This window comes from Frankliniella occidentalis, unplaced genomic scaffold (genome assembly GCF_000697945.3).
Source record: "Frankliniella occidentalis isolate FOCC.00 unplaced genomic scaffold, Focc_3.1 Scaffold41, whole genome shotgun sequence".
In the NCBI taxonomy this organism is placed as follows: domain Eukaryota; kingdom Metazoa; phylum Arthropoda; class Insecta; order Thysanoptera; family Thripidae; genus Frankliniella; species Frankliniella occidentalis.
The window spans coordinates 889034-899262 of NW_026267171.1; the positions used below are offsets into that span (position 1 = coordinate 889034).

Genomic DNA, 10229 nt, shown 5'->3' on the forward strand with positions numbered 1-10229 from the left:
AAGGGGCAGCATGAAACTTTTCAATATCTGTGATAGAAGAAGATGCTTTGCTGAGACGCCCCGTCACGAACGCGTTAACAGGTTGGCGCAACAGAAGCGCCTCGATCATAATTACGGGCTATTATCCCTGCTGCCGCCGCCACGTCGCCTTGCTCGCGCCCCGTTGCCCGCGTCTTCCTTGAAATCTGCGCGCCGTTCACCGGGCCGCCTATAGGATGATCCATTCAAACACGCCTCTCTCGCCTCGCGTTTTTCATGAATCTTTACTTTGCGTTAATGCTGCTGATGCACAGTTCTCCAAACAATCTCCCCCACCACCCCGTGTTGCCCGTCTGCTTTGATTACGCTTTTCATATCTCGGGGGGATTCGACAGGTTGCGATGCGATATTGACATCGATGTATTGCGTCTATATCGTTTTGATTTCCCCCCTCGCTGAGAGAGCAAATGTTTGCGCTCGATAGATGGTTGCCTTTCTTTCAAATGACGGCTTACCTAAAGTAAATGCCGGGCGCTGGGAAAAGAAGACTCGAGCCGGTACTGTACTTGGTCTTCTCAAAGGAGACGCGTCAAAGGAGGTGGGCCGTCCGTTGTTTGCTTGCATAAGCTCCGTCTTATCTTTTGGCGGGGCGCGACGACGCTTTTCCGCATTTTCCACCCCCGTTGCGAGTCAATGACCGGGCTTTTTTTCTTTTCCTGCCCTGTCTTTTCCATCCCGCCCAGCGGCTCGACGAATGTCTTCCCTGCGCCCGTATTTGTCTTTACATTTCTTCATCTTTTTATCCCCCCCCCCCCCCTGTGCGTCCTAATGGATCCGTCGGAAGGTGCAGCAGCAAGTCCTCATCCTGGCTGGCCTAGGCATAGCTATGGACAGAAGCTTCTGCTCTCGCCGTAATAAATAGATGATGAGTGGGGCTTGAAAAAAAAAATTAAAGGAAGAAAGAAAGGAAATTATAAACGTAATCTGCGCCCGGGAGCTTTCGTTCCCCTTCTCTGCCAACATTTTTACCGCTCTGCCGATTATTCTGGGAGCAGACGGCAAGCGGCAAGGGAGCCCCTAACCTTTGCCCTGTTACCTCAGTCTGTTTGAACAGCATCCTCGTCTGTGTGCGGTCGCTGGTCGCTTCCATTTCCGAGAAGCTTTCTGCTCGCACCTTGTGTCTAAAATTATCGAGTCTGGTCGAGTCTGGTCCAGCTGCTCTGCTGGCGGGGCAGTGCTGTGGCCGCCCGCTTGCCGCCAGCTCCGGAAGACTCGGCCCGACGCTGCATGCCTGTAATTTTCTTTCCGAAAAGTAGTGTGCAGTGTGTGCCACTCGCCCCAAGGTGGTGCCGCGTCGCAGTAGTGCTCCGCTTCGCGGCCCCGCTGACAGGACGGGCTCGACCCGGGGGCGGCGTCCCCCGAGAAATCCGATACAGACGTTGACACAGATGATGCATGGGTGCCCGGGCTAATGCGTCCCCCGCCTTATGGAAAAAAACACAGGAGGATCGACCCCCAGCACCACCCCCGCGCGCACATCTTCAAACTAAATATTTTGAGTTTTGGGTCGTGTGGTGTAGTGGGTGATGTACGAGCCGGGCCCGCCAGGTAGTGCGTTGTCCCCTTGTGTGGGCCCAGTGGGCCCCCGGGCCCCTCGGCCCCACAGGCTGATGGTAAGGGATCCCTTTGGGGCCCCCATGGGGCTGCACTCGCCATTAGAAGGGCATTTAACCGGGACTACTCGACTATCAATCCGCCGCCATCTCGTGTGTTTGTTCATCGCCGGACTGTACTGTATGCTAGCTCCCCCCCCCCCAATCCCCACACACATTCGTGCACACATTACTCACTTTCGCACGCGTGCTTTCAATAACTGAGAAGTAATCATGACGACGCCTGTCGTGTTATTCTTAGACAGCCCCACAGAGCTCTGCTAGGAGCGCGATGACACTGCCGCGGTAATGGTCCCCCACAACCCCACAGCGAAGGCCCATTCATCATAAGTTAAGTATCATCTATTAAGACGTTGCTACTGTGCACTCGCTTATGCCCCTCCGCCCCCCGCCCCCCTTTCCCCTCGTCTCTCCTAAGCGACACTACAGAACGCGGGCGCAGAGCGGCAGAGTTTGTCCGGCAGCCGACCTCATCAGAGTGAGCCTCTTGTCAGAACAACAGTTCAGATAGTTGTGTCACCTGTTGGGGGAAAGTTTTCACCGCGCGCTATACTGCTGCGGCTCTGGCTGTTACTGCGTGTCTTGCCTTGAACAAACCCAAGTGTGTGAAAGTTTCACACCTCTACACGCTGAATGTATTTGAATGTTTTTGGTGCAAACGTTGTTGCCAAAGTTAAACCTACATTTCGTTTCGTTCAAATTTGTGCGCAATGGTGCATTATTTCGTACAAATCAATCCAGAAATGTGTTCAAAAAGTTTGGCTCTTGACTTCGTTTAAGTAAAAGATACAAATCGAGTTAGTGTGTAGTGTGAATGTTCATTCGCACGCGTGCACCGTCTGTTTCTCGTGTTTCTTATGATTCCATGAAATGATTTCGCATACATGTACCCTCCAAAGTGTGCGAGTTGCGAATGGCAACTCACGCACACCTAAAAGTGTTGTGACGGTCACACACTTTAGCTTACTGTGAGCCCACGTGCACCATCTGATGGCCGTCGGGCGTCGGGGCCGTTTGGTCGTCGTTCGGGCGCTGCATGTGTGTCCACAAGTAGCAGTTGTAGTAGCCGGGCAGGAGCGGGCGCGGCAAAGAAAACAGCAATACTGGGCGCGGCGGCTGTAGGGCTTATTGCGTCTCCCTGAGGGGGAAAATAAATTGTCCCTTAAGCCCCTTGTGTGAGTCGGCCATGATTACGTGTTGCCGTCCTCCTCTCCGACGTCCTCCTGCTGCTGCTTCGTCGTCCTCATCTATTTTTCATCCGCGCGCGCGCATTGGCGCTGGCGGCGCTTGGCGCGCCGGCACGGTGCGCCCTGCTGCTGCCCCTGCCGCTGCTGCTGCCTCTGCAGTCGCTTTTTTCCGCTATTTTGCCTCCCCCTTCCTCCCCTCCTCCTCATCTTCCCGGCGATACCGATGAGGAGACAAGACAAAACGCGTGTGCCCGCCGGAGCGCCGCCGCGCCGAGTCAATCCACTTTGCGCGAGCCGAAACTTTTTCCGACATGCGAGCGCTGGGCGGCAGCAGCAGCAGCAGCAGCAGCAGCAGCAGCAGTGGAAAAGCACTCGACCGACGAGGCGAAAGAGAGAGGAAGATATCGGACGAGTTGTGTGTGACGCGCAGCCGCGCCGCCACGCCATCCTGGAGAGCGCGAGGAGAGAGGACCCTCTGCGGAGCGTCGCTCTCTGGCGGCGCCGCCCTCAGCACAGCGGATGTGTTGTTATTGAGCAATTATACGAGCGCCAGATAAAACAATTACGAGCTATTGGCGCCCACGGAGCCGCGAGCCTCTGCAACGGTGGCGCCACGCCCTGCCACGCAACGCAACGCCCCGCCAGGCAGGACCACGCGCAGTACTGTACATACGCAACGCGTGGGTATTGGGGGATAGCAACAACATCAAGGGTAATGAACAAAACACCCACCCAAAACAAACCAGGAAAGGACCGACGAATACGGGGATTGAGGGTGTACTTTTACATCTGGCGTAAATACGGATTTTCTCGTGACGTTCTCTTGTTGTCGGCGGCGCAGTGCAACATGCAGTGCAGTTATGAGTGACGCCGAGGTTCGCCGCGGGTAACGTTATTATGCACCGCCCGCTGTTCCGTCTGCACGACTCAGATGAAAAGAGTTACATCGGCACGCAAAACGCCGCCGTGCGAAATGCGGGGGCTTTTGAATATATACAAAATGTTTGATGCAATGCGCGCGGTTGTCAGAGTCGTCGTCGTCGAGGCGGTGACGAGGAAAAAGGGAAAGAAGGAAGGAGATGCGACATGCGACCGAGCGAGCGGAGTGGGGCAGCGGGTGAGCGAGCAAGTCCGCGACGAGGTCCGCGAGTTGGGCGTCTCTTAAAACTTTGTTGACAGCGCGAGGCCACGGCCACGCGCACTTTGCGGTCTGTGTCACGCTGCTGGAGGAAACACGTCCGGGGAGAGAGAGAGCGCGCGCGCGAGAGAGAGAGAGAGAGAGAGAGAGAGAGAGAGAGAGAGAGAGAGAGAGAGAGAGAGAAAGGATTAGGGGGTGGATGCCTGACGGAAGAGGTAGAGCTGGTCCGTGCGAACTAATCAAACATTCAGTGAGTACCTTTCCTCGGGTACACTTCCAGCGGCAGCGGAGCAAGTGGTAATTTTAGCTAATTCAATGTTTGTCACCGAACCCCTCGGCGGGGAACTGCTCCATCATCTGAACGACAAACGAAGGGCTAAGGCACGAGGCGGGGCACTGCACCGGGGACGAGGGAGGAGGTAGCGTGGGATTTAATTTGTCCATATCTTTTTATTTCACCGTCAACAACACAACACGACACGTTCAGCCGCAGTCGTTGTTTATCGCGGGGCGTGGGCGTGTGTGGTGGGCGATAGACAAAGGTCCGTAATGACACCTGTACCTGACGGACCGGCCGGTGTGAGGTGAGAGGGAAGGTGGTGGGGGTGATGATGCCCATCACTCTCTGTCCCCACACATATGCGCGCGCGTCATGTTTTAGACTGGGACGTTATTCGTGTTTTCCTTTTTGTAGCGACCTAGTTTTATTTTTCTCCCACCGCGCGCCGTGCAAAAAAAAGTCTTGTGTGTATGTGCGGTTTCAGTTTGCGGGTAAACATAGGGGAACCCGTACAGGTGAGGCCAGGGGCCTAACACAAGGGCGGCGACGCGGCGGCGTCGGCGTGGTATACGGCTCCTGCAGGGGCTTCGCGCGTGGAGCGGCCCTCGGCTCGGCAGGCTTGTCGTCCCCGAGGATGCGCTCGGAGCCAGCAGGGTACAGAGAAGACCATCACAGTTGAATTCATCGCGGTCGTTTCGAGGGTCATATCAAGGAGCGCGACGATGCGCGCGACGCGGAGCCGTTTTTCCGGCATTCTTGTTTGACGGTGTAAATTGAATGGGACACTTCCTCCGCGGAGGCGGTGGGCGTTGCGGCCAAGGCGCGGGCCGTCCGGCCGCAGCGGGGCGGGGCAGGACGGGGCGTCAAGAAAAGGAGTATCTCGCCCCGCCCCGGCACCGCCACGGCGGCGGCCGTCTTTGTTCAACCTTTCGAGATCACAAAGATTTTGGGGGACGAAAATAAATGAGTCTGAAAAGTGTCCGGCCGCTGGCTCCGCTGTCTGGCTGGCTTTTGTTGGGCTGCAATGCGATGCTTGGGCCGCTGGCGGGCCCCGGGGCTGATAAGGAAGGCTCTGCCTCCGTCGCGGGAAATACATGAATGAGGGAAACGACTGGAGGGCCGTCCCGCCGTCCCGTGGAGCGCGCATATTTCACGGCACCTTTGGTGTCGCCCTTTTGGTCTCTTGGAACATTACACGGGTATAATACTTACCTAAACTTTTATTTAAATGGCAGAGGGGGGAGGGGGTGCGGAGGCCTTGAACTCGGCCCAGGTGGCGGGGCTTTTCTATTCTTTGTTCCGCCCGTGCGGAGCGCAGCCCGGCGCAGCCCCGGGCGCGGCTGAGCCCTCTGGACAGACAAACCTCTCAGTCCCCACTCTGCTGTCCGGTTGGTGGTTTTCTTCTCGTCGCCGACTTTGGGGAGGAAAAGAGGTTTTCTTTGCAAGGTCGTTTGTCCATTTGGTCCAGCCGGGGCACAACACGCCCCCCCCTCCCTTTCTGTCCCTCAACCCTTCGCTGCGCGCACCGCCTGTCCCAAACACAGTGGATTTTGCCATCTCGATGGTGTTTACCTCGCTGTGTGGTGAGTCTGGTGTGTTGTGCCCCACCTCTCTCTCTCTCTCTCTCTCTCTCTCTCTCTCTCTCTCTCTCTCTCTCTCTCTCCCCCCTCTCTCTCCCTTTTCCTCCTCGGATTTCTTTGTTGTCATGCTTCTTGTCAGGTTCGCCCCCGTCGTCCGCTGCCTCCTCTTACTATTCATACGAATTTTTTTCTCTTCTGCCTCCTCCTTCTCCAGTCACCTCTCACTTTCCGAACGAGAGAGAGAGAGCCTGACGTGTGTCACACGGTCTGCTTTGTCGCCCTTTGTGATATGCCTGTCACTTGTGGTTCAAAAATCTGGAGCGGCCAACGATCCAAAAGTTTTTGCTGCAGATACGGATATCCTCCCCATCGTCGCTCTCATTCTTTTCTCCTCGGCTTTCTGCTGATCTAGCTGCGGTCAAATTAGCGGGAGAGCGCCGTCGTCTCCCTTTTTTGTGTCCACTTCCCTCTCTATTTATCTCATCTCTCTCGGGTCAACGATGCGGCCTTTTGGTCTCTTTTCGCCCAGCTTCCCGCCCAACCCCCCAATTCGTCTCTCTGTCGCGTCTCCCCGGCCTCGCCTCCTTCTGCTCCCTTCTTTCTTTGCCTTCCAGTCAACTGATTCAGTAATTTTGCGGCATTTCCCTGCTGCCCCTCGTGTGGCAGGCGAAAAAAGAAAAAGTTTTTGTAGTGCCTGGGAGACATTTCTCATGTTAGGGGGCCGGTCATTAGAAATACGGGGATGAGATAGGGCCACGCTGGAGAAATATGACGACTGCTTTTAGGAGGGTTTCGCTAGGAGGGGAATTGCTTCTGGGGCAATTCACACGTAGCACTTATTCTCTTCGAGACTCCAGTCGTGGCGTGGGGCTTGAAGCGCAGAGTACGTACCGATGCACGCGGAACAGCTCAGCCATATAACGAAACAGACCCTCCTTCCCCTCCCCACCCCCTTTCCTCTGCCCCCCCCTTCTCTCCGTTTTTCCCGCTCGCAATAAGGCTCGGTGTGCTCATGTAGGGGACGGCGAAACTCGATTGTCATAAAATGTTTGATGCACCCAGACGCTCCCCGCTCTTCGACCAGCTCGACCTCCTCGGCCCCGACTCGGGCCCCTGTCCCCGCCGCACCACCATACGCGCTCGTCCGAAGGGTACCCACCCGAGGGCTACCAGGGGGGCACCCAAGAGGTACCTCAGCGTGCTGCTCGCTCGTCTGCTGAAACCGTAAAGTTGCCCTTATTCCCCCCACTTCCTCCGCCCGCGCGCCCGTATGTGATACTTTGCCAACGTTTTTGGCGGAAGCCAGTGCCGCCGCATCCTTTTCACGTGTGGCCTCTGAAATCAGTCGCTTGGAAGGGAAAAGTTCGCTCTCCTTCTCTCAATTTTATTTTTCCCGCTTATGCCTCCCCTAGAACTGCCATACTACTTACCATTCGAGTTTTTGAATTTATAACTGACACTTACTGATCTGAACTAAATTTTTGCTGTGGGCATACCTACATGAGTATGCGTGAGATTTCAACAGGAGCGGCCTACTTTTCGACTATAAATGTAGAAAAAGAAGATTTTATGTTTGATTTACAATGCAGATGGGTCGTACGTGTGAGCGGGTCATATCGTGACATGACCTCATCAAATGGTGGGGCGTTTTATTCCGTAGCGTGGTTAGTCGTGGATGTGTCCGGGGTCCGGGTGTGTGTGTGTGTGTGTGTGTGTGTGTGTGTGTGTGTGTCTGTCTGTGTCTTTTTGTGGTAGTGTGTGGTATATGTGAGCATATGCCCCAAGGTGTCTGAGCATATTGCTTTTGGAATGTGGACGCCCGCGCCTCGCCTGACAACTAGTGTCTGAGTTTGGTTGTGTGTGTGAGCGTGTGTGTGTGTGTGTGTGTGTGTGTGTGTGTGTGTGTGTGCCTGCGTGCGTGCACTCCAGATTGGCCTCATTTTTTATACATTTTGAAGGCAGTAAGGAAAGGCGTAAAATTGTGTAACGACGCGCTTCTGTCGATATTCCCCCAACGGTCAACCGGCTGGCATCCGGATGCACCAGAAACAGAATCTGGGAGCAAACGGAAGGACGAGAAAGTAAATGTCCTAATTTCGGAGGACAAACCGCCGGATCACACTTAAAACACTGATAAACTAAGTGTACAACTGCTTAACACTTATAATAAGTGTGCAACTGCAAGTTCAAAACTCCAAGTTGAATACTTGTCAGTGTGCAACTCCGCAATTGTGGTCTTACAAGTGTGTAAATCCTCTGTTGAGCACTTCCTACATACACAGTGAGCGTCCAATCTAAGGATGTGCTATGAGGAGTTGCACACCTGCAAGTGAACACCTACCGAGTTGAACATTTGCAAGTGTTAAGCAGTTGCACACTTAGTTTGTCAGTGAACGACGTGTTACCTTGTATTGTGACGAATCACCATATCGTACACATTTTTATATCGTTATCGGCTCCGTGTGTGACTGTTTCGGTGGCATTGGTTGTGCCTTTGTTCCGTCAGCAGCAGGCGCTACCACCGCCTTGCCCCGCCACTCCACCTGCTCCCCTGTCACATTCGATAAATATTTAAATGGTTTTGGAGCCCGTTATGGGCGCTGAGCCATTAAAAGCGTCCACCTCGGCCTTCATCTCCATGACACGCAATATGGAACGCAAAGCGCCTGTACCAGATAGTTATATGTATGGCTAAATAATAGTTATTGCCACATCCCTCCTATCGTTGTTATAATTGGCTGAGCGATTAGCGAAGCCTATTACTCCAGTAATGATCAAAAAGTTTCGCGTCTGTCTGTCTGTTTGTCTGTCTGTCTGTTTGTCTGTCATCACGATAACTCGAGAACGAATTGAGCTAGCGACCTGGGATTGTCAGGGTCGTTTTGTATGATAAAAAGACAGATCAAGTTCGAAGATGAGCATTCTAGCGCAAAAATTGGATTTTTAAAAAATCAAAAACCACAAGTCCCACAAATAATGTTTTTTTAAATATTTTTTTTACAGTTTTCTAAGGGGTAACTTATCAAAGTAGAGCCCTTTGGGCGAAAATTTCATCCGTTTGGCTCTATCTCTAACCGTTGAGGCGCTAGAGGGTGTTTTTGACGAAAATAAGCGAAAAAATGTACAACCCTGCATGCTTAGTCAAAGTGACGGGCCGTTGACGGGCCGGAGGCCCGTATCTTTGTGTACACTTTTGCACTACCCGACTCGGGTGTCAGCGCCAGGCGCGTCGCAGCGTAACAGTGTTTCGTGAGATATCGCGAAGCCTGTTACGCGAGACGTGGTCTGGCGTACATCTACCTAGTTATAATACAGTAAAAGAAATAAATGTCACTAACTTTTTGTTTTTCCTCTGTTGCAGGTGAGTGTTGCAGTCAGCGTGGAAGTGACCGCGGGGCCCCATAACACACCACAACACCTTGCACGAGGACGTCGTCATCATCTTCCTGCAGCCCCTCTGCATTGTCATAAGTAACGGAAAAAACAAAAGCATTCCCAACTTGCTTTTGCTCCTCTTTGTGGTCCTCTGGACGGCCGGCGAGCTGCATATCGGCCCGGTCGGGCTGGACGCGAGTATCGCGCCGCCGATCTCCTCGCCGCTCCTCCGCTGCCCCTCCCCGACCTCGCCGGGCGGTAAAACGATATAAAGAGTGCGGTGCAGGCGTCACTTCGACTCGATTACTCGATTGTGAGGCGGCGCCGTGTTTGCTGGTGTTTGTCCGTACGCGGCCGGGACGCCGCCGGGGCGGCGGGCCCCCGCCAAACTCCCCCTCTCGCTCTCTCTCTTTGTTTTTATCATTTTATTAGTTTGGCACACGGCGAGGTGCCGAGAGTTGCACCGCCGCGGGACGGGAGAGGGGAGAGGGCGGGGTCGACGTACAAAGTAGCTCCGACGATGTGGCGGTGTTTGGTTCGCTTCGCTTCTCGCAATTTGCATATTGATTCGGAGGGTCATCATCATGAGATAGAGTAAAAATAATAAAAAATAGTTACATTGGTCAAGTTTTCTTGTCCTGTGCACTCAGTGTCTTTAAAAGTATTGCCTCTAATATTTAAAGCTACACAGTGCCAATTATTTCGTCGAAACAATTTTATTTTTCAAAAATCGCCGCAGCCCAAACATTTTGCGAAAAGAACTCGTTTTACTCGCCCGGTGCGTGTAAAGCTGTAAGAGGTCCAGTTACTGCCCGCCCCGCCCCTCTCAGAGGCTGGCGTGACACCCTGGAGCTTTTATTCTTAAAAGGTCGGGATGTGAGTTATCCTCGCGTTATATCGTCGCGCCGGCGGCGGCGAGTCGGGGCCGCTGTTCACATTCAGGCTCACCGCTCACCGGCCATAGCGGCGCTGTATCTGTCACTCTATGGGCCGGTCAAGCCGTTTGGGCGCCGCCCC

The 10229-nt window shown here is 53.9% G+C and overlaps 2 protein-coding genes across 9 annotated transcripts in view; one reads left to right on the forward strand and one right to left on the reverse strand.

Moving 5' to 3' along the window:
* LOC113203294 (collagen alpha-5(IV) chain-like) overlaps positions 1 to 10229 on the forward strand; it is a 188995-nt gene that overhangs the window by 55036 nt on the left and 123730 nt on the right. The window lies entirely within an intron of this gene.
* LOC113203300 (procathepsin L-like) overlaps positions 1 to 10229 on the reverse strand; it is a 601094-nt gene that overhangs the window by 29794 nt on the left and 561071 nt on the right. The gene's annotated exons all lie outside the window — the stretch shown is intronic.